Source organism: Camelus bactrianus, chromosome 15 (genome assembly GCF_048773025.1).
Source record: "Camelus bactrianus isolate YW-2024 breed Bactrian camel chromosome 15, ASM4877302v1, whole genome shotgun sequence".
NCBI lineage: Eukaryota > Metazoa > Chordata > Mammalia > Artiodactyla > Camelidae > Camelus > Camelus bactrianus.
The window spans coordinates 28,987,003-29,012,273 of NC_133553.1; the positions used below are offsets into that span (position 1 = coordinate 28,987,003).

General features: G+C 44.0%; 1 protein-coding gene across 13 annotated transcripts in view; it reads right to left on the reverse strand.

Annotated features, from left to right (window-relative positions):
• LOC123614968 (uncharacterized) overlaps window positions 1-25,271 on the reverse strand; it is a 501,406-nt gene that overhangs the window by 474,601 nt on the left and 1,534 nt on the right. The window lies entirely within an intron of this gene.

Below are 25,271 nucleotides of genomic sequence, written 5' to 3' on the forward strand. Positions count from 1 at the left end.
TGTGCATACGCAGATACACAACCCAACCGTGCGCAGCCCCCTGACCAGGTGAGAGCAATGGAGACTGGGGCAGCCGGCCAGACTCGGGACAGCAAGTGGGCTTGCCCCCAAAACGGGGAAACGTGCTCTTATCAAGCAGCTGGACTGCATGTCAATAAATCATCACCACGGTAGGAATGTTGTTACAACACAGCCATTACCAACCGGCACCAAGACTGGGATGACACTCTCAGGTTTTAAGAAAACAAGAAACTGAAGCTCCGTGTGTCCACACTCAGGCACAAATGGGAAGGAAGAAGCCCAGCCAGTTGTGACCACCCACATACCCACCCCGCCACACACATATACACACACACACATCATCACCATCATCACCATCATCATTATCACTCCACTGATGGAAGAGCTTTGTTTTATCCAATAAAAATCTACAGAAAAATTCCCAAGTTTTATTTTTCTGAAAAATCAGCCTTCACTAAAAAATTTGTTCTGGGTCCATTGAGAAAAGCTGGTACATTTCTGTATTTCTGAGACACAATCACATTGTTTTCATGATTTACAGAAAAAGCTGGGTGAAAATAAAAGGCTTCTCAAGAATCCCATTCCAGAGGCAAAGACAACTCCAACTTGTGCTGTTTATGAATGGGGTGACTCAGCCTCTTCTCTCAGCCACAGGGCCCCAGCCATCGGGGGAGTGTGGGCGGCAGACACAGTCGAAGTTAGGGGAGGAGGAATTAGCAAGATTTTTGTTCAGATGTAGCTTTGTCCCAATCATTTCTGAATGTTAAGGGTAATTCAGATATAAACAAACTGGAGTCAGGAGGAAAAGACAGATGTCATCCATCACCCAGTCATCAGTTATTGATCATGACGATGGACCAAGACCCAAGGTAGATGACACCAGAACAAAAGAGGAAAACCCAATCCTAGTCCCAGAAAAACCAAAGAAAAGGGCACGTGCCAAGTTCACAGCAAAGCCGGTCTGCGTGCACTTAAGGCCAAATAACTCAGGACTCGAAGTTGTGGGAGCCTGTGGGAAGACAGGGCTATGCCAAGGCGGTTTGGGGAGCACAGAGCGGCGGAGACCGTGAGCTGGGAGGGTCCTGGAGGACTCAGAGAGAGGGCAGAGGGTGCACCACCAGCAGGGGAAGGGCCCGAGCACAAGTCCAAAGCTGGAAGGTAGGATGTGTCTGGGGGCCAGCGGGGAGACCAGTGTAGGTAGTAAACAGAGGGGAAGGGCAGGAACCCAACAGCAGAGCCATGAGGTGTGCCCCCGGAGGAAAAGCCAGCTGGAGTAAGGTGGGCTCTCTGTCCTCAGGTGGGATCTCACCTGACTTGAGCTTTGTATGCACCTCTGACCACCCTAGGAACCCACCAGAAGCCTCACAGCAAGCCTCCAACCAAACTCTGTCCTGATTCCACATTCACTGCAAACACACGGACAAGCCAGCTTAATACTGTAACGCAATTTATTAGAACATGAGCCTTGGCCAAGCTTTGAACCATATAGATATTTGGGGGAAAAGAGAAAGCAGGTCAACAAAGTGCACAGTTCTATCCCAAAATAAAGCACAAGCCCCCTCTCCTCACTCCAGTTCCACAGGACAACGGGTCCTCATAAAGCCGTGGGATTTACTGCCTGCTATTCATCTTTATTTTCAAAGATCATAAGTGGTGCATATATTGCAGGGTGCAGACCACCTCTGGCTCTATCTGTTTAGTGAAAGGTTTGTCTCCAAATTAACAAAAACATGTTATTTTGTTTAAAAGCATATCTGAAGGGTGAACTTTCAGGACTCCTGGTTTGAGTGCACATAAAGAGAGACTCAGAAATTAAGATAGTGCATGTGGAACTTTATCCACTTGCCTAAATTCTATTTGGAGTACTTACCAGCCCAATTTTGGGCAAATAATTCTCTTTTAAGTAGGCTGAGTCCAGAAGGAAAGCTGAGGGTGACAAAGTGCCTGTGGGTCACTCTGAGGCCGCATGAAAAGTGGAGTGGACCAGGCCGGGCAGGGCTGGGCTGTAGGAACCTGATCCAAAGAGGGTGACTGATTCACGGGGTCCAAGGTGCTCTTCAATCCCTGGTGACATTGATGTTATAAAGTGCCACGGTTTTTTGGAAATGACTCCCAATGTAATTTCATGGGTCCAGGCTTTTTTCTTTTCCTTGCATCCTTTCTGCCAGGCTAGATGATAAAGCTTATTGCCCAGTGAAAGTGGAAGAAGGCTTCAAAGAAGGTCATAGAAGCAGGGTGTGACACAAAGATTCCCCAAACACCAGAAAAATGAAGTAGAACATCCTTCGTGGCTAGTGGTGGAGCCCACGGAGAGAAAAGTATGTTGAAAAGGTCAGACGGGCATTAATGGCTCTCTCTAGTGGTTGAAATCTCTGGGGGTAAAAGAGAAACTGGGAGGGTTGCCAGACAAGTTTGCAGGGAAATTCCAGCACACGGCAGCTTACTCCTGACCTCCCAGGGCATATGTCAGGAAAATCAGAGTGTCTGCAGAAAACCCATCCCTTGGGCAAGCGGTCCACCACCACACAGGGTGGTACGTTGAAGTGGCTGAGTGTCTAGCTGGCCCAGGATGGCACTCCCTCCTCATCTCCTGCTGTCCTGGGACTGCTGCATCAGGACCAGGGTCAACGGTCAAGAACACAGACTACGAGCTCCCCCCCGCCCCGACCCCGTCCTCAGCAGTGGACACTGCAGGGGTGGAGCTGGTGAGGCCAGAGGCTGCCCCAGGACAAGTGGGCACACAGGTCAGCCAGGGACCCCTGCATGGACCAGGCAAGCCCATCAAAACCGGGAGACAAGAGCTTGTCCTGAACCCAGGCACCCTCCCTGGAAAGTGGGAGGAGGAGTAAGAGGAGCAGAGCCCGCCTGAGGGGCTTCACAGACCTGAAGGACAAGACGCATTTTAATTGATTTACTTACTGGAGCAGCAAGAGGGGCACTCCTTAAGCTAAAAGAAATAACGCTACCTTCATTGTCAGGTTAGGGACTGTTTTTAGTGGTGGTGGTGGTGGTGGTAGTATTTGTGGTTTTTATTATTCTTGGTGTCTCTCCTGCTAGCAGCAAGAAAGCAAGATGAATTCCCCATTTCTGGAAAAAAATTTTAACGCTCCATTTTCCTGAACATACTAATACTTGCCAGTTACGTTTCAGCCCCTCCACCCCCGTCAGGGTTTAAAGGGCCTGTCGTGAATGGGCACATGTGGCAGCAGGAATCTCAGGACTGTGGCACTCGGCAAAGTCCATCAGGGCAGCACCTTTGTCCCAGGGGGGTCCCAGCTGTGTTAAAGGACGACTCTACCCACAGCTCCAGGCACAAGGACAGAGCCCAGCCCTTCTCAGAGTGGCCTGCAAGGGCCAGGGAGGATGTCCAGCACTAGCCAAGCATTCAGCTTGAGGAGAAATGAAGTTCCAGGCAGGACAACTCGGAACCACTCCAGATTCTGGTCTGGACAGACTTGCTAAAGTTTTCCTGGGAAAACAGCAACTCAGGGGGTCGTCCTAGATGGCACAGCCACAGCAAGAATAACTTCAGCACCAGCTCAGCCACTGCGACAACACCCACCCACCTGGCCAGGCTGGACTCTGAGGGAAACAAAGGCTGCTAATTCCCCAAAGATGCCAGCCCTGAGCGCTCTCCCACTTCCCCACTCTCCCACAGACACGCTGAGACGAGATAATGGATTCAAAAGCACGTTGTCAACTGCAAAGTGCTGTACAAAAGCTGGCATAATTATTAATATTAGAGGTGGGTTTTTTTTTTTTCCAAGAGAGAGAGATGCCAGCATTTGTGCGTTGATGAATCATAAAACGGCTTCCTGCCTGAGCCTCGTTCCCTTCTCTCCCTCCAGCCTGTGACTTCCCCAGTCCTACCAAATGAGTCCTTTTGAGGGAGATGTTGTTTGTTAGAGTGGACAAGGAGTTCGGGGCTGTCTCAGTGCCAGGGCTATGGGAAGCCTTTGTCAGTACCGGCCTGCACCGAACAGACTGGAAGAACTGCCACCCTTGGGCTGACATGAAAAAGCCTGGGTGAGCAGTGTGACCAGAGCAAGTACTTAAGGAGACTGTATCTCATCATTTGCATGTAAACCTCATCCTGTAAACCTCATCCCTGGAGGCGGTCCAGTTTTCCAGAGGGCAAGGCCTGTTTCTTCTGCATCTTTCAAACCTGCTGGTGTCCATCCTGCGGCTCCAGACTTGTTGGGTGAAGCAGGGCTTGGCTGATCATCTAGTGGTTGCTCAATTGATGATACACTCATCAAAATCCACAAATTGATGCCTGAGCCCAAGGCCCAGATCCTGTGGGGGAGATACTAGACTAAGGGGCAGGAGGCCTGAGTTTTGGTTCATAGTGGCCACAAGTTTCATGTGTGACTTTGGAAAAGTCCCCTCCTTTCTTCAGACTTCAGATTCTTCATCTGTAAACTTACAAAGGTGGATTCTAAAATTTTTCAGTGTGTGAACCTACATCTTTTGACTCCATTTCTGCCCCAGCTCTCCTGGGCAGTGCAAACAAAACAAAACCAGACAAAACAATCTTCCAACAATTTAGCGAAAAGAGCATCCCTATTCTTAATGAGATTCCAATGAGGTTAAGACTGGTTTTTATTAGATTTTGCAATTATTTAATGCTATTAGAACGCTGTTATGTAGGATGATTAAAAATTGTGATTAAAATGTAAATAAATGATTCACTTAAATCTGAATCTAAGGAGATGAGAGAACCACAAGGAGGACCCAGACTGTGGTCTAGCAGGGGAGACAAGAGGGCAGCAAGAAAATGGGTCCAGAGCTGCAGGGACCCACTGCAAGACTGACCACATGCAGCCTTGAGGATAAGAACAAAGAACAAGTAACAAATCCAGGTCTTTCAACCCTCTGCAGCCAGTGCCTGTGTCCCTCCAACCTGTGTGGAATCTAAATTTTCAAAAACTTGCAACACAATTAAATTTGAAATCATATTCAGCATAGCTTAACTTTGAATCTTTGATGATTTGAAATGTCCTGCATCAAATTTAAATTATTGTGGCACATGCAGATTTACACACACACACACACACACACACACACACACACACACACACACACACATACACACGTACTCCTCCCTCCCCACTCTGGGAACCATTCAGTCTTAATGATGAGGAAAAATAAAAGGACTGGAATTAACCCAGACTGCCATGAGAAGCCACAGCTCAATGTCTGGAGCACGGCAGATCCCCCATTCAGTAAACATTAGTGATGATGTGATGACGATGACGATGAAGATGATGGTGATGCTGATGGCCACGAGCACAACAGTGACGAGAAAAGTCCAGGGAGGCCAGCCCAGACTAGACGTCAGTGAGTCCTTCCCAGGGGGACTGACATCCTGGCCAAACAGAGGAGAGAGGAAGGCTCTTGCCCCCACTTGCACGCAGACCGGTGCGGCTACAGATTGGCTCCCAGCAGAAATCGCCATGGGCGTAATTCCAGCCTTGTGACTGGGTGCTCCTCCCAGCACTGTCTAGACTTCGCCCCTTCTTGTCACATCTCCAGCCTCACCTCGCCTGTCGGACCTGACGCTCAGCAGTGTTGAATGTGTGCTCCCCAGAAGCTGCTTTTAAAAATAAACCTTTGATGTGAGTTTGTTTCCTGGACCTCTGTCTCTAGCAACTCATTTAATCATGATCAATCCTATGAAGTTAGCAGCATCAGCATCCTCCCTGGACATGTAAAGTGGTTGCAAATCGAGTAACTAAGTGCTCTTTTAAAGAAGGGGAAACTAAAGCATAAGGAGGCAAAGTCCTTTGCCTGCGTTTTTACAGCCTGCAGTAAGTCACAGGGCTGAGGCCTGAGCCCAATTCTGTCCATGTCCTAAATCTCTATGTCTCATTCTCAACACACTTGATTCTAAGAATTTGAGGCTGTCTTGCCCACAAAGCTGTGAGTGTTACAAGACCAGAGATATTGCCTGTTTTGTTCACTGCTGTGTCCCTGAGCACAGTCCTGTCTACCTTAGGAGGTGATAAAGGAAATGAGGATGAATGTGCTTCAGTGGTGCTTAAATTAGATACTCATGAAAGAAAACGATGCTTGAAGTACAGTTTTTAGCAACTCAGCTGGTTGGAATCTAAACAAGAAAGCAGCAAGTCCTCCGAGTACTCACATACAGGGGATTTAATGATGCTTATTGGTTTTCCACATAAGAAAAGAGGCTGGGAAGATGACAGGGGATGGTGAGGTACCCTAGAGATGAGCACAGCAGGAAACTATGACCAACCTTCAGCTGAAGGGACAAAGAAAAGCCAGAGTTACCTGAGCAGGGAGCTGGGGTTACCCAGGAGAGGCTGAAAACCGCAGGGAGCCCATCCATGAGGAGCTGGGACCATGGAATGTGTAGATTCTGCCAAGGATTCAGTCAACCCAAGGCAAAGAGAAAAGGACAGAAATAAGCTGGCTTCTCCCTTCTTCTTGCCCTCAGTTTCCCTCCAGTGCTTCTCACTGGCCAAATCCAACCAGGAGCCTGCTGCCTGGGAGCATGGAAGAGCAGGCAGCACATGTCTGTACCAGCCATGGTCCAGAGCCGAGCAGGGGAAGAGAGGGAACAGGCTCAGGTGGAGCTCAGGGACTAATTCTAAAGCAAAGATTTTAAATTTATAACTGGGCAAAGGAGGGGTCAATCTCTCTCAGACAATTTTTACAAGACAGCACATTCAGAACGAGCAGGAAGGGGACATTTTGGACACGTTTGAGAGGCAACCACCTGTAGATTTGAAATTCCTGGCCAAGATGGTTGAATGATGCAGGTTTGGGGGACTAGGGGCAGCATGAGATGTTTTCTCTCCTGTCATTCACACAGGGTACAGTTCCTTGGGAGGCCCACTGCCCAGGGTGCCTGCCCGTCAGGAACATAGACCCAGCCTGGTCCATTCAGTCCTTATGCCCCAGAGAGGACTGGCCCACAGCCACGAGACTGGCTGACTTAGGGGAGTGAGTTCTGCAGTCTGAGTGAGGACTCATTGCTCAGAGTAGTTAAGTATCTGATTGCTCCACCAAGGATTCCCCAAATCAAAGCATAGAAGACAGATTGAGCATCAGAGCTGGGAGGACCCTGGGCACTTGCCTGGTCCTATCCCACTTCCCACCTAAAACTCATATTCCAAATGAGGAAACTAAGGGCCAGGGGTTGAAAGAGGGCTTGACCACAGTCATATTACAGTGTAATAGCGGAGTCAGAATATCAGCTCAGGTCAGGGTTCCCAGAGGGGCAGAAAGAGGCATGATATGTGTGTGTATGTGTGTGTGTGTGTGTGTGTGTGTGTGTACGTGTGTGTGAAGTCTGAAATGGAATGCCTCACAATTTAAAGTGAAAGATGGTAAACTTTATTTCATAGAGAATCAGTGTGTGTTATGCTAAACTGAGTGATCTGATTGAGAATGATCATGCTTGGCACTTTAATCCCAATTTCAAAATACTTACAAAATATTTAATATTTAGAAATTATATTAAACAGCGCTTAATAATTTATTATCAATAATGTTGAAGATGCCGAAAGATCTTGCCAGCCCTCAGTTGGAGATGCCTCAAAAAAATGCAGGAGACAGAGCTAAATATGTGCAATGGCCTCAGGACATGTCCTGGAAACCACTTTTAAAAATAAATATCTGGAGACGTTGGCTTCTGCCTTTGACAGAGTGGCTTGTATCAGGTTAACCATCCTGCTGAGAGCAACTATAAAAGCTAAATATATTGCAGAAAACAGCTGTTTGGAGTCATAGGAGAGGAACAAAAGCAGCCAGGACTTTAGGGGCCAAGATTCTGGAGAAAAGGGAAACACAGGAGTAAACCCTAAAGGTCCCTCATGTTTTTCCTTCAGGGCATTTATCAGTTCTCAAAGGACATCACTGAGACAGAGAAGAAATATATGTCTAGAACCACAGCAGCCTTGCTGGTCTGAGAAGACAAAAATTGGAATTCAAAGCTACCAAGAAAGCCAGAACACAGGGAACACTTATCCTGGAGAAAGGGCCCGAACAGAAATAAGCCAGGATCCTGAATATGAATTCCTCTCAAGGAACTTTCTCATTCCTTAGCTTTCCATGTGATAGGCAGGAATCCAAGAAACTAAGCTATAAACAGCTTCTAAAAGCCTGGGAAACCGTGAGAGTTTGAGCAGTCTCAAAGTGTTAGAAAGAAAAAAATATTGAAGTTCAGGGCCCATCAAGGAGGGCAAATTTTGGCAAATAACCTAGATTTTCATTGAGACAACTGAAGGATTACACACGAAGGGAAATGACAAGCCAGACAGACACCAGCCCTCACAAAGCCTAAAATTCAGCCTTAAACTATCTGTTTCTGACAGGACCAAGGTGATTTTCCCATTCTTTAACTGCCTCCTAGAGAAAAAAAATAAAATCCTCTCTAAACGAAGGTAACATTATGCAGAGCCTGGACAGTTTTTCATTACAATATTCAATATTTAGCAAAAAATTACCCAGCATTCTAGGAGACAGGAAATAAAACCAAGTTATAAAAAAGCCAAAGACCTTAGAAAGATACATTCAGGGGACCCAGATACTGTAATTATCAAAGAATTTATCAACCTAGGATTAATATGTTCAAACAAATACGTAAAAAGATAGAAAAAAACAGAATCTGTTTTAAAAGACACAAATAGAAATTCCAGAACTGAAAAATATGGTAACAAAAATTCAAGATTCAATAAATAGGGTATAGATAGGTTTAAGAGCAGATTAGACACAGCAGAAAAGAGAATTAGTAAATTGGAAAATAAGTCCACAGAAAAATAGAAAAATAACCAAACTGAAGCATGGAAAAAAAAGATTAAACACATGCACACATACATACACAAAAAGAAACAGAACAGAGAGAAAAATAAGGGGGAAAAAAAGGGAGAGAGAGTGAAAAATAACTACTGTGGAATTTGACACATAAAAACAAAGAAAACTACACAAAGGCACATCATAGTAAACCTTAAAAAAACAAAAGACAAAAAGAAAAATCTTAAAATTGCCAGAAGAGGAATAAAGGATACATTTGGAGCAATAATAAGAACAAACAACACTTAGCACAAACAACAGAAGCCAGAAGACAATACAATGACAAAGCTAAAATGCAGAGAGAGGGAAAAGACCTGCTAATCCAGGCTCCTATATCCAGTAGAAATACTCTTAAAAATTAAGATGAAAATGTCAGGCAAATAAAAATTAAGAAAATGTATTGTCAATAGACATACACTCTAAAAGAAACACTAAAGGAAGTTATTCAGACAAAATGATTCCAGTTGGCTGAATAGTAATGCAGAATGCAATGGGGAGCACCAGAAATGGTCTATTTAAGAGTAAACCAAAATTAGTAGTGACTATTTAAAACAGTGAAAGTAATAATGTATTGTGGGGTTTCAAATATATGGAGAAGTAAAATACATGATCAAAATAGCACAAAAAGAAGAAAGTTTTGTAAATAGAATTAAAGTGTTGCAAGGTCCATGTATTGTCCAGGAAGTAGTAAAATTATTAATTGAAAAGTAGATTCTGTGAAGGTATCTGGTAAACCTCTAGCAGAGTTTGGCAAACTATCATCCATGTCCAATCTGTCCCACAGCCTATTTTGCACAGCTTAGGAGCTAAGAATTATTTTGCATTTTTAAAACATCGTTGAAGAAGGAAAAGGAGAAGGAGGACAAGGGAGAGGAACGGGGCGGGTGGGAGGAGGTGGGTGAAGGGGACGGAGTCAGAAAATGTATGTGGCCCTCAACACCTAAAATATGTACTGTCTGTCCCTTTACAGAAAAGAACTCCAACTCCTGCCCTAGGGTAACACTAAACAGATAATAAAAGAGTTTATAACAAAATCTAATAAAGGGAGGAAATAGAATAACAAAAATCTCTTTATTAAAATAAGAAGAGGAAAAGAGAACAAAAAGCAGGTGGACCAAATATAAAACAAATAATAAGATGATGGAATTCAAACCAAAAAATCAGGAATTTGTTAAATGTAGGTAGACTCCATAATCCAATCAAAATTAAAAGGTTATCAGACTGGAAATACAATAGAAAACAGCAAGACTCAACTCTGTGTTGCTTACAACAGAGAGACGCACTAAGGGTATAAAACATAAAAGGATATAAAACAATATGCCCTGAAAATACTAACCAAATAAAAGGGGGGGGGCTGTTTAGCCATACTGATATCAAGCAAAGCAAGAGTTTAAGGCAAGAAGTATTCTCAGAGATAAAGTGGAGCATTTCATAATGGAAAAAATTCAATTCAGCAGGAATATTATTTAAAAATCTGAAACTTGTATGCACCTAAAAACAAAACCTAAAACATGCTAAGCAGAAACTGACAGAACCAAAAGGAAAAACAAATAAATCCAGTATTACCGTTGAAGATTTCAAATACATCTTTCAGCCACTAACAGAGCAATCAGACAATAAATCAGTAAAGATAAAGAAGACTTAAACAACAGGATAAACATACTCGACCCTGTCAGCATATATAGAACCCTGAACTCAGTAACAGCAGAATTACGTTCTTTTCAAGTGTGCACGGGACATTTAACTATATAAACCATAGTCTAGTCACAAGGCAGGTTTCAAAAAATTGCAAAGGCTGAAATTCAACAGAGTATATCCTCTTACCAGAATAGAAAAATCCTAGAAATCAATGTGAAGCACTTTTAAAATCCTCAAATGTTTGAAAATTACTAAATAACACTTCTAAATAACCAGTGATTCAAAAAACAAATCAGAACTTAGAAATTTGCATGGAAATTAGGAAATATTCTCAACTGAATAATAATGGTAAACGAACATGTTAAAAACTTGTAGCACAGAGCTTAAATTAAGTTTAAAAGAAAAATATATACCCTTACTTAAATGTGTATTTTAGAAAAAAAGAATAACAGAAAATCAGTGACTTCAAGGAGTTAGAAAAGAACATCAAATTCAAGGTAAATAAACTAGAAGGAAATAAATAATAAAAATAGGAGAAAAATGAAATAAAAAACTGTAACATAGAGAAATATCAACCAAGCCAAAAATTGGTCCTTTGAAAAGACTAATTAAAATCCCTACAAAGACTGCTCAAGAAAAAGGAAGGAACAAACTACTAATATTAATGATTTTTTTAAGTGCCAGCATTAGAATTCTTACAAACATCAAAGGGGCAATGAGAAGATGTTATAACAATAAATCCGACAACTTAGGTGAAATAGACAAATTCTTTTTTAAAAACCATGACCTGAAAACACTGACACAAGAAGAATTAGAAAGTCTTAATTATCCTATCTACTAAAGCTGAACATGGTGTTCCCAAGATTCGGCAATTCTACTCCAACAGAAATGCTTACCTCGGTGCATAGAAATATGTGTAAGGAATGTTCATAAAGACACGATTTCTAACAGATAAAAACTAGAAGTTACCCAGATGTCCATCAACAGTAGGAAAGCTAACCTTATCACGGTACAGTCATACAATGGCACACGATACACAGCAATGTAAAAGCTGAACTCCTGCTATATATAGGCAACAACATGGATGAATTTCACACACTAATGTTGAGTGAAAAAGATACAAAAAAGTACACACTATGTGATTCCATTTATATGGCATCAAAGACAGATGTTGATTACTTGATGGAGGTAATGACTGGGCAGAGGGTAAAGGAAGCCTTGGGAGTGTGAGCAATGTTCTCTATCTTTGCGAGAGCATGCTCACTGTGTGAAAATTTATATTTTCTTGAGATCTTGCACTGAATGTTTGATAACTTAACGCTGGTAACTTACAAGTAAATACTAAATATGCCTGTGATGCAAGTTCGTTCCTGGGTATCTGTCTCTTTCTCACAAACAGTAGACGGCAACACAGAGTTTAACCCTACTCTCACAAATAGAACTGGAGAGCATTTTCAGAGCTTCCAACCTAGGATCATGCTCTTCCTATACCTTTTTTGGAAGAATGATTCCCCTTCTGCTTGGGAATAAATAATTCTCTATATTTGATGGATCTACAGCAGAAGGAGGGTAGAATATGAGATGAGAAGGAAGGAGATTGGACCCCACCAATAAACCCCATCAGAGCGATAAGCCTCGCAAGCAATGGTCTATCTAACAAACAGAGCAGCCAGCAAGAGATTCTGAACTTTCTGGCTCTTGAGTGTTCTCAAATGGGTATTTACAATGGAAACCATTCAAGCATCCATTATTTAGTGTACTCTTCACCCCGAAGGGCTGAATGACTGAATGGTGCCTTTCAGGCCAAAGAATGGCCACTTTTGCAAAGGGATGGAATGGGATTCACTAGACAAGTCCTTCCACAAATCAGGGAGTTCTGGAGAAGAAAGACAATCTGACCGGAAATAAATGAGAAAGGTAAAAAGGTAAAGCTGTTTTTGCCATGGTAACTAAGGTTTGCCCATACCTAGATTTATTTCGTTGACTGAAGTGGTCTTGTGGGTATAAGTGATTTTTAAAGAGCAAATTAAAAAGACTTTTTATGAGTCCCAGTAGACAACAACACAGTCCTTGCTAATGGCAGTTGCCATCTCTAAAATAATTACTTTTATAATAATTTGTTTATTAACGAAGTAATCTGCAAAATGGATAATAGTTTCTTAAGATTTAAAGCACAGCGGTTCCTCCTTCCACTTCATTTTGCTTTTTTTTGCAGAAGTATACTGTGAAGTGACTCAAAATTTGCTGACAGTTTTACATACAATAATTTCAGAAATGCATGTTCAAGTTGGTTGAATAAACCCATATTTCTTGTATTGTGCCCTTAAATTATTCCCTCTGGTGAGGGAAACATTCTAAAATTGGCTGTGGTGATGCTTGCACATCTCCGTACATTTACTAAAACTGCACACTTAAAATGGGTAAATGTTTTGGTCTGTAAGTTATAACTCAATAAAGCTGTTTTGAAAAAAAAAGGGGAAAACGAAAATCAATTGAACATTTAATAAACGAGTTCCTTTGTTCCCCTCATCTTGTCACAGGAATGCTGAGTGTTGAGAAGGGAGCATTCCAGGGAAAGATAGCAACTACACAAAAGCTAGAAGCAAGCATGGAGAAAAGAAGATCCAAGAGTCCTAGTGGACCACAAACTGAATGAACCAAACTGAACGAACACAAGTTAGCAGTGGAATGTTATTTTTAAGAAATCAAGTCCCCTTTGGGGAAATGTTCTAAAAGTAACACCTCTCATGCCTTAACACCAGAGTTCTGGAAGGAAAACAGACCCTTGGTACTCCCAAACCCAGCACTTCCTCACTTGCTACTCTTGCTACTTCCTTTTATCTTCATTAATTACCACCTTGTTTAGTCCTTATGTTGTCTAGTAAAGGTTAGTATCCACAGACATGTGGACTTTAACCTCTCTAAGGGCAGGAATTGTGTCGTATTCCTCCTTGTATCCAGGGTCAGTGAAAACCTCCAGCCAGTGCCTAGCACAAACTAGGTTCTCAGTAAGGGCAGTTTCTGTCTTTTCTAGCTGAGTACCTGGCATGAACAAGGTGTTTAAAAATGTTAGTTTCCTTCCCTTTTAGACTCTCGGTGCTCAATCAATACCAACCTTACAACACAGCCTTGATGAAAGCTGCCATGGCACTGCTGTGTGAACCATCTAGAAACCACCTTCCGGGAGGGTAAACTGGGTCCCAGTAGTTGAACAGGAGCTGAACCCAGTAGACTCGAGGTCCTTCCCCTCCTTTCCTGCCATCCAGCGACCACTCAGCATCACAGTCAGCTCACGGCCTACAGCCCAAACCAAGCCCCTCCCGTGCCCCGTGGAAACTCTTGCTGGCAAATACTTCCTGGTGTCATCAGTGACCACCCCTCTTGACATGTGCCTCAGGCCTCTCTCTAGCCAGGCTGTGCTTAACCCACATCCAGCTCAGCTTTGACCCAGGGCCCAGCCCTGCACAGCCAAGCACAATGAGAACTGGGCTACAGATGGAGGTTGGACAATGCTGACATACTGTGTTTCCAAATGGTCAAGATGGAGCTTGCTGGAAGGATGACCAGAGAAAAGACATGACATGTTCACTGTCATGCTCATTGTTCCAGAGCAGCAGCTAGTGGCAGAGCCAGGACTAGAACCCAGGGTCCTTGATTTTGGGCCTAGTCTCTGCCATGAGTTGCTCATGTGACCTTGAGCACAGCTCTGAGCCTCTGAGGGTCCCCATCCCGTAAAATGGGGCACTGGCTTGTCTCTCCCTCAGCTTTGCAGTGGGTTAGACAAGCCTGCAGATGTGCAGATGCTGGAAGAAATATTCCAGCACAGAGGGCCTGAGCAGGAGACTCCTCCAGTTTCGGGGAAAGTGGGCTTCAACCAGGCACTGCCACTTTTATGTCCACCCTATGGCCCAAATGCCATCATCACCAGGCTGCTCCTCTCATCTCACTGAATCGCTAGGTTTTTAGCCTACATTTCTTGGATCTTTTTACATTCTACCTGATAACTCTGTTACTTTGGGTTAAAACCAAACTCTTACAGCTATGTAACCTTTAGTCAACAAAGATGATCAGATCCGAATTCAGAAAATAACACTGTTCCAAAGTCCTGGAGCTGAGACGGCCCAAGGTGACAAAATTCAGGAGGGGCAAGAGCCGTGAGCCAAGGATGCTAAGGAGATGATAGCAGGGGAGGCCAGTTACATTTCATAGGTAGCCAGAATTGTCTGAATTTTGTGACATTTTAGAAAAACAAGCTGCAAAAATGTCACTGCTAAATTAACACCATTAAAGAAGAGCAGTTATTAGCGCTTAAAACTATGGCTCTAAGAATGATAGTAACATACGCAGTACAGCGTTAGGTTGGTGAGAATCCCAGGTCTTAGAGTCAGAACCCACTCTGAATCCCAGTCACACTGTTTCATGGCAGTGCAGTGTGTTACTTCACTCTGCCGTGGCTCCAACTTTCCATTTGTTAAGTGGAAATGGTGCCCAACTACTTGAGAGAGTGAGGGATTAAATTAAATGAGACAATAGATAAAGGGCTTGCAGTAAACAGAATACAACCCCCAACAAAGATATTGTCATCCCAGTCCCCAAAACCTGACTATGGTACCTTACATAGCAAAGGGGACTTTGCAGATGTGCTTAAGCTAAGGACCTGGTGATGGGGAGATGAATCTAGATGATCTGGGTGAACCCAATATAATTACTGGAGTCCTTCCGAGAGGAAGGTAAGAGGATCAGGGTTAGAGGAGATATGATAACAGAGAGGAAGACAGATAGATAGGCAGACAGACAGATAAAGTTGAAGATGCTACACTGCTAACCTTGAAGATGGAGGAAGGGGCCAAAAGCCATGGAACACAGGCAGCCTCTTGAAGCTGGAGAAGGCAAAGGAAAGGATCCTCCCCTAAAGCTTCCAGAAGAAACATAGCGAGCCCTGCAGATACCTTGATTTTGGACTTCCGTCCTCCAGAATTGTAAGATATTAGATATGTATTGTTTTAAGCCACTAGTTTTGTAGTAATTTGTTACAGCAGCAAGAGAAAACTAACACGGGATTTTTGAGCCCACTTCAGCACTGTGCCTGGCACATGTTAAGGGAGCCAGTAATAGTAGCTACTAATATTTGGAGGGACTCTAACAATTTTTTTGTGGCCGAACACCCATCAGGTGCCTTCATCCCTTCCTTGATGTCTCACCAAGGGATTTTCTTCCTCCACTTGGTCCCGTCCATTGACAAGTGCGCCTATCTCCGAGCGGCCTGTTGTTCCGGGCAGCTGTGAAATGGTTGTAGAGAGCTCATTCTCTACTTGGACCGGAAATCTGGCCCTCTGAAATCTGCCTGGTGCCCTCTGCTTCTGACACCTCTTCAGATAACCACACACAGGTCTCAGCTAATCCCAGAGGCTTCCCAGCTAAGCTCTGAGTCTGTACAGAGCCTTGGGCAGCTGAACATCCCTGCTGACTGATGCCACGTTCCTGTATTTTTCTCTCAGACCACAGCTACTGTTGGGACCCCATGCTCAATCCTATCATTTGTCTGTTTCATCTCATATCATTACATTTAGCTTAATACTTAAGCCTATTCTTTGGACCTTGTTACGTCAACCATGTCTTCTCTCCATGTCATCTCAAAATCTGTTAAGTACGAACTAACTCAATTATGTCTTATGCATCACTAATAAAAATATCACATGGAAACACAAGAAATGTACTTTCATACTGACATTGATCAGCATCTTTGGGTATGTATTACCCAAATACTAGTCTGCAATTGAAATTACTTGTGCACAAATTTATCATGAGATTCCTTGACAAATACCAAGCTGAGGTATGCTTTGCCTCTACCATAGCTAACACAATTCCCTGACATAATAATCTAGCAAGTCTATAGCAAAACTGGGAATACAGTTACCTTGTGGTGGCTTGCTCTTAAAGAAGCCACACAGGTTTCCAGAGAATTCCTCATTTTTCATATGCTCACAAATCAGCCTTAAATAATCAACTTAATGAGGGTAGAGGAGACCCCCACTTTTGTAGTCTGCAGAATCATCCCCCCTCTTTACTAATGAAAGATGTATTTTCCTATCTCCAGCACTCCATTTTCTTTCCCACTCTCCATGTTCCTTAAAGATTATCAGCAGAGGCTCTACTGCTTTGATGGTGAGTTCTTGCTGCTCCCTGGGGTGTAATTTGTCCCGGCCAAGAGACCTGAGATCATTTACAGCAGCTTGATGCTTGTTATAATCTCTTTACTCATCTTGAACTTCAATTTTCTCTTCCCACAGTTTTCTTTTTCTTTTTAGTCAGTAGATTGTTCTCCTTCACAAAGAAAGAGGTAAAATTCTGCTTTCCTCCTGCTATTCTAAAATGCAAACAGCATCACATTACTTGGTCTCCTCTAAGCCCATGAGTGGCTGATTCCCCTTCGCCTCCAGCAGGGATTCTCAAACTTCCCTAAGGTACTTGTTTAAAATGCAGATTCTCCAGAGACTTCCCCTCTCAGAGGCTGAGTCAATTGCTGTATTAGTTAGGGTAACATTAGCTGCAAAAACAAACAAACCCAAAATAATAAAACAGCTCAAACACAATATAATTTTATTTCTCATTTTCTTAATGCCCAAATTCAGAAACCCAGGGCTTCCTGGGTTTTGTTGCCCTGCCATCTGTAACATGTAGCTTCCAAGATCCCTGTACTTGCCTGCACCAACATGGAGAGAGGTAAAAGAGCATGGAAAGCATTCAGGGCAGATTTTAACGAGTCAGATTTGGAAATGGTACATATTACTTCCACTCACATTCCATTGACACGAGTGCACCTAACTATAAAGGAGACTGGGCAATATAGTCTAACTGCAAAGGAGGCTGGGAGCTGCAGTCCTACTGCAAAGGACACTGGGAGGTGTAGTCTAGCCCAGGAAGAAGAGAAAATGGTTATGGTGAACAATCTGCTGATGTGGACATAGAGTTAGGCTTAGGAAACAGCCTCCCACATGATCCTGATGTAGGGCCCCACTCTAAGCAACACTGCCCTGTGCATCCCCAGTGCAGAGCCTCCAAGGTAAAGTGGCCCCTCTTTCTGCTCTAGCCCTGCTTGCACTCTCCACCCTGCTCCAATCATATGCAGCACTAGCAGCTACCCCAGCCTGTGCTTGGAGATTCTTGTTCTCCTTGCCCTTCCTCCTACTGTTCATTTGGCAAAATTCTGCTTATCCTTCAGGACTCAGCTCAAGTGTAATCTCTTCTCTCTTTCTCCGAGCCACCTGCCTCCAAATCGCACTGGCAGGACCCCTCCTAAGGTTCTGGTTCTATCTGTACTGAATCTCATTACAGTACTGATCATGCTTTGTTCATAGGTGTGTGTCTCCCCATTAGACTGGGAGATTCTCGAGGGCAGTGACCTTGTCTTGATTATCTTTGTATCCTCAGCACCTGGCACTTTGCCTGGTATACGGTGGCATCCAGTAAGGGTTTGCTCCACAGAAATCCTTAGTTTTAGACATCTTACCACAATCACCAATCAGATCCTTTCTTGATATTCTGCTCATGTCAGATGAGGAAAGCTTTTTGTCATCCTGACCATTTTGCCTTAGTTAATTAGCATTAATTAGGTGAGTGTAACTCTACCACATTTATGCCTCTTCTCTCCTTTTGCCAGCTGCACTCAAAGATGAACCTTCCAACAGCCACTCTGGTTTCATCAACACCCATTCCCACCTATTCCTCTTCAAGAGCATTGGCAACCACACATTAAGAATTCTATTAACAAGGGTTCTTGAGCCATCTTCTCTTTTGGAGTCCCACGTAATGTCCTCCGATTTCTTGGGGACCTTCTGAAGCCTGAAGTCCTGAAATCCAGTGACTACCTCCTACCATGACCACTCTTCCTCTCTCTGGAAGCCGTGGAATCTAAGGTGACTGTTGTGTTAGTCAGCCTCCAGCATGGTTCCCACGAGCCCACCTCCTGGTATTCATAGCCTTGTGGCCCTTCTCACATCAAACCTCCATTGGTCTGTGTTGTTTGTCCAAGATTCAGTTATAAAAGACATTACAGCTTCTGTCTTGCCCTCCCACACTCCCCCTCACCCAGACCACTTGCTGCTCAGGGAGAAGTCAGCTGCCATGTCTTGAGACAGCACTGTAAAGAGACCCACAAGGCAAGGAACTGGGGCCTCTAGCCCACAGCCATGAAAGTGAGCTTGGAACCAAGTCCTCCAGCCCCAGTGGAGCCTTGAGATAACTGCGGCCCCAGCTGATGTCTAACTGCAACTTCATGGGAAATCCTGAGCCAGACCACCCAGCTATGCTGCTCCTGGACTCCTGAGCCTTAGGCCCTGAGTGAGATAATGAATGTTGTTTAAGCTGCTAAGGTTTGGGGAAATTTGTTATACAGCCATAGATAACTAACACAATTGGGTTGTGTCTCATTCTAATCTTACTTTCCAGTCTCCTTTAGCTCAGATTTCAGTGGCATGAGTGGTACAACCATCGGCTGGGGATGCCCAGAGCTCACCAGTGTGAGGTACCTGGTATATGCTTAGGTGGTAAAAAGGCACAACATGACATCCAGCTTCCATTCTGGCTTTGAGACATGTGTCCAGAATGAGCCAGCCACATCTCTCCTCTAATCAATGGGTCATATCAGACTCCCTACTGATAATGGAACATCTACCCCCTCTCTAAGTGTCTGCATTAAAATTTTTAGACTAAGGATTCATCAGTTCCCACGTTCTTTGTTGTAAGGAATATAAGAAGAACATTTTTAATAAAATTAAAGGTTGAGAACAGTATCTGGCACATAGCGTTAAACCAATATCAGCTATTATTGATATTTTCATCATCAGTACTTCATTACTTTATATACTGCCACCCCAACTAACATCTCTGTTGGTTTTGAACAACACATACACATCTATTGCCACATGTCGATCTTAATTCCCAGGAAAAACGTTCTTGATTATAATGATGAGTTCATATCTGCAACCCTTTTAAAATCCTAAGTTCATTAATAGGATATGTCTATTTGCAGACTGGTATATAAACATCTCATTTCCAAATATTGCTCTGACTCTTTCCAAGCCCTCCTAGGTTTTTCTAAACCTGCTTATTCTAATGTTTAAGTTTTGGTTGTTTCTAATGAAATTTTATATTAGCCAAAACTCTCTAATTTTGAAATTGACCTAAAGCTACACTGAAAATACCAGGAGTTTAGACTTAAGTTAGAAGATACCGACCTATTGCCTTGTAGGAAAATTCACAACCACCTCAAGGAAACGTGTCTGATTTGCAACCCTTTTCCTGAGTTGGCAATAAGTAAATCTATAAACAATTGAGATGTTCTTTAAATGAAATCGTCTGGTAAATATTTTTCAAAGGCTTAGAAGGAGTGAAAAATGTTAACAGAACAGGCCTGTAGTGTTACACTTTTACACGATTAGCATTTGTCTCCAAAGTCTAAAGGAGAAACCTTTTATCTCAATACTACATTCTTCCGTTTGTAACAGTCTCTGATTTTTTAAAGCAGTTTCTATTCAAGACATCTTTTATGACCTGATACAAATGTGCCTTCCTTTATACAATCAAGTAATCTGGCACATTTGCCCTTTTTTCCCTTAGAGATCCTAACTGTAGAACCTATTCATCTTGTATGCTTGATGCCTCGAACCCCACCTCCACCCTTTGGGTGCTGTCTGTTCTATTTCATTCCTAAATGTCTCCTTTTGCCCTACATTTTAACCTATAAATTGATCAAGACATCTTGAAAGCAGGTAGGTGACAGGCCCTAAATAAATAAAAATAAATTAATGTGTTTCTGACCAGTTGTATAAGAACAGAATGTTAAATAAATCAGCCACAGATTAAATATCAAAGGAGAAAACTTCACTTGCAGGCAGTTCATGCATCCTTTTGTAATGTAAACTAGCAAATCCTTCTGTTTAATCATTTTGAATTTTCATATATCATATTTTCTTATAGTAAGATGCACCTGGACCAGATGGTGACTTTTATCACAGGCTTAGGCTATTTTTAAGTACCCTGAGTTCAGGACCTATGGCTTTTCTCTTCCCTGTTGCCTCCAACTCCTTGGGGACAGGGCCTCTGTGTTGTGTTGACAGTCATGTGTTGACAGTCATGTTTCCACTGGGCATGACCTCACAAATTCTTCCCCTTAGACCCACTGCATGGAAAGTGCACGCAGCTTCACAGATTCTAGTGGGGATAAACATGAAGATGGAATGCAGGGACACATATTTCAAAGGACCTGAAACAGCTGAAACCAATAGATACTTCGCCCCGCAAAGGGAGAATTCTCTCAAACTCTGAGAGATCCTGAGGCTCGATTCCCAACACCTCTGTCTTCAGGGAGAATAGTGAATTTGTTCCCTGGTGGGGCTGCCTTTTGCTTGTGAACAGGACCGGCAGCCTCTGCTTTGGGGATATGGGAATAAACAATAATTCCTGAGACAGAGGCCTGGACCTGGCTGTGTTCATTCAACAGCTGATGAAAATGAGATTTGCAGCCAAAGGCTCTGCACGGTGGTCCTCTGCATCCTACTCTGCTTCTCCCACAGCCCACGTGGACTGAGAGACTCTCTCAGGCAGCTTGAGTCCAGGCAGAGGGCAGAGAGTGTAAGGGTCTCTGTCCTGGAGCAAAGCAGGGCAGTCACCTGCCCCGGAGTATTTGTCCTGCCTCTGGCCAAATTCAAGGCTGTAGGATGACCCCACTAATGACATGGTCCAGGCCCCAAGTTCTCCTGAAAACTCAGAGGGAAATAAAAGTCACTGGCACCTGTGGATTCTGGAGTCAAACAGGGAACTGGCAGGCCTGTTACCTCTTTTATTCTTAAAAACAGCTCGAAAAATATGTATGCAAAGAACTATGAGGATCCAATCTTCTCTCAAAAGTCTCTTGAATTTTCCCTTTAGTGAAAAAACCTGCTTCAGTGAGCAAAAGAATCCTAACACTCAAATTAAATGTTCCTACAACCACCCTCCCAATCATTTGGGTCTTCTTTTTATACTGTCTCATAGAGAAATACCCGGCCCTTCTTAAACATGGAAAAAATAAAGAGGAATTTTGGTCGCTGTGAACAATTCAACACCCAATAAATATGTATTAAGCAACTACTAAACCCATTCCTTTGACCACTGTGTTTGAAGAATCACTTTATCAACAGGGAGAGTAGAATCTGCTCTTTTAAAACGCCCAAGCAGTGTTTCCTGTCAGTTAGGGAGTCGGAACCACCCAGGAAAATTGCTAGTGGCTCCGTCTAATTAGCACTCCTGCCACCTGCAAACAGCTGGTACTAAAAAAAGGTGCTGAATTCCCACCACTGAGAATGCCAAAAAGACACCACCGATTTCACTCTGCATCTTAGAATCCAATATTTCACTGATTTGAACAAAGAAGGGAAATACATTTTCATTTTCACCCAAAGGAAATGACTGTTAACAACATGTCGTGTTTCAGAAACTATCATACCGGGATGAGCTCCCCAGTCCAGGGATCCCATCTCCCCTAACCTCCTGGTCACTGCCTTCTACTCCGACTGATCTGGGCTCCTGCCTCCTATGGAAACCTTCTCACTCTTCAGATCCAGTACGAGACTTGCCTCTTCCAGGAAGCCATCCTGACCAGCACAACTCTTACAGATCATCCCCCAGATGCTCACAACACTTAGAGCCTTTTCCCCACAACTAAGCACCAGGTTCTGTTTCTTGGTAACAACCACTGTTACCTTAACCTCTGTCAAGAACAAGAAGCAAGTACAGTAGTCTCACCTTGTCTGCAGGGAATATGTCCCAAGACCCCCAGTGGATGCCTGAAATTGCAGACAGTACCAAACATTATAGGACCTGGGATTTTTTCCTACAATAACAGACAGGTAGTATGCACAGCATGGATACACTGGACAAGAGGATGATTCATGTCTTGGGCAGGATGGCACAAGATTTCATCAGGCTACTCAGAATGGCACACAATTTAAAACTTATGAATTGTTTATTTCTCAAATTTTCCATTTAATTTCTTCAGACAGAGGTTGACCACAGTAATTGAAACTGTGGATAAGGGGGAGACCCCTATCTTGTATTTGGATGCCTCAGCCCCTTCGGGGGAACAGTCAGGGTAAAAATGAGCGGAGTATGAACCACCTTGTACCTTCCCTGTATTCCTGAAAGCAAGCACCCAGCACAAGGCTGAGCATGCATGAGGCCCTCCGAAAATGGCCGGTTGAATGATTAGCGTGTGCCTTTGTGACACATCTACAGAACAGGGTGGCCACAGTGAAAATCCAGCAGCTGTGACTTTTTACTTCCTGCTTTAATCAACACCATGGGGTTGAAATGCAGGACACACAGTAGGTGCCAAATAGATTTTTATGGATTGATTAGCCACTGGAGGGACAGTGACTTATGTAGGATTTATTAATGCATTTGATGCCAAATGGGGATGGTTTTAGCAGAGCAAAATGTGAGCAAAACAAAACAGCAAACACAAAACTGAACCAGCAGAGAAGCTGGCTCCTACTCTATTTATACCCACTGCGCTCCTGGAAACAGATGTCCTCTCAGACCTGAGGGTTTCTGATGAGGCGTCCACTCTTCCAAGTGACCTGTGCATTCAGTAATCAGAGATGCTTTTCCCTCTTCTACAACAGTCCTACAATCATGTATGACGGATTTCCAGTCCTGGGTCCAGGACTGGCTGCTGATAATGGCAAAATCAGCATCTACTGGGTCTTCTCCAAGGGACAAGCACTGGGTTAACGACAAAAGAAACTGCATTTGTGTGTTGAGTGTGGTGAAAAGAACAAAGGCTCTGGAACCAACTAACCAGGCTCAAATTCCAGCTCTGCCACTTACTGGCCGTGTGATTTCAGGAGATCACCTACCCTCTTTGTGGCTGAGCCTTCAGGGCTGATAACACTGATTCCACAGGTTGCCATGACCATTAATTGGGTAGTATAGGAAGAATACCTGGTACAACGCTGGGCATGATGTAGCCATTGAGTAAATGGTTGTTTTGTTGTGGTTATTGCTACAAATAAGGAGGGAAGGCCATCTCAGCCACAGTGGGCACTTCCAGACAGTCCAGATGTGGCTCCTCTGGTGCCTCTCTGGGTGACAGTAGTAGTCTTTCCAGCGCAAAGTCCTTGCCTGATCGACTGCACAAATAATGGTTTATGCTCTGAGTAGAGAATGGATGTTCTAGAGCATTCCAGTCTACCTCCCTGGGCACCTCGAGTCCACTCCTTCACCACACACCTGCTTGGGGCATACACATTAGTCCTGATTGCAGAGCCCAGCTCAGGGCATCTCTGTCAGGACAGAGAACTGGCTTTGGAAGCACACTTCACCAAGCTGATCATGCACTTCACGGAGCAACCTTTGACCAGGACCAGAGGAGCTCCCACGTATAACACCCAACAAATTCCATTCACCAGGGAGAGAGAGCCATGCCAACCACGGCGCATATCCCAAATACCACAAAGCAGGACGGTGAATAACCCAGAACAGATCCCTGCTACCAGCAAGGTCTATGCAGGAAGAGGGGAGATTTCGTACACAACACAAAGAAGATAAGGTGTATGTCACCAAGACCCTGGGGGAATCGGGGCAGATGACTCGAACAGCAGCACTCCAGGAGAAAGGGAGTTTATGTCTACACCGGAGCCGACCGATCGTAAGTGGCAGTGTCCAAACCCAACTGCTCCTAGCTGGGCAGAGCCCCAGTGCAGAGGAAGAGCTTGGCTTTAGACTCCAGAAATCCTCATTTGCATTCAGGCTTTGGGGATGAAAGATGGGTGGGGTGAAGAGAGGGCAGACAAGCCCACTGTGATTCTAATTCACACAGCTTTTCTCCTTCTCCAGACAAGCTGGCACCCCCAGTGAGCTGTTATCAAGCTCCAACCCTGAAGGCGTTGCAACACACCAGAACCGGCACCCTTGACATCACCTGGGTAGATGCAGATTCAGCATGGACTCTTTTCTCTGATCATGCCAGCAGGAAAACTGGGAGAATCCTTACACCTTCACCTAGAGGTGTAGCTGAGGAAGGATTCTTGGGAGTGCATATTTCCTTCTTTCATTTGAGGATCATTCAAAAATGATCTGAAAGACACTGAGTGCCTCAGATTGCCAGATCTTAACCTATCCCTTAACCCTGCAGACTGTAGCCGTATTACCATAATGCCTGCACCTGTACCACGTGCCTCTGTTCCTGGACAGAGCCGGGTGGATTCCCCTACGTGCTCATAGCTGATGGATCCATGCAGATCGTTTCAGAGGACTGCTTCCAACAGCATGAATGAACACTGACTCACCTGTGCCTTTGGTCTCCTCTCTGCTTTCAGTGCTTGAGATGCTACCTGAGTCCTTTTTTAAAATCAAAAATAATCCCTCTTTCTCCTTCCTCCCAACTGCATTACCCTTCAATCACTTTTTATACACCGCGTTAAGAACTTAGCATTCAAACCACGTCTATCGCTCCCCTTCAGGTTGTTGGAGGAAACTTGGGGAGCTTTCTTGCCCCTACTCCCACCCTGCTCCCCCTTGGAGGACCATCTGTCACCCTGTCTTAAAGACACACCACTTCTCCTGGCTGACCCCACCATCAAGGGTGGATTGCTCCCTGCAGTACTTTGCTCTGTCCCTTCCCCACCCCCAGCTTCACAAGCCAAAACTTCATTCGTTTTTTTCTTTTTTCAGGAAATGCAGTTACTCTAACACCAATGGGCCATCTCCCCGGTGTTCTCATTCCCTTTCACTGACAGTCTTCCCGCTACCCT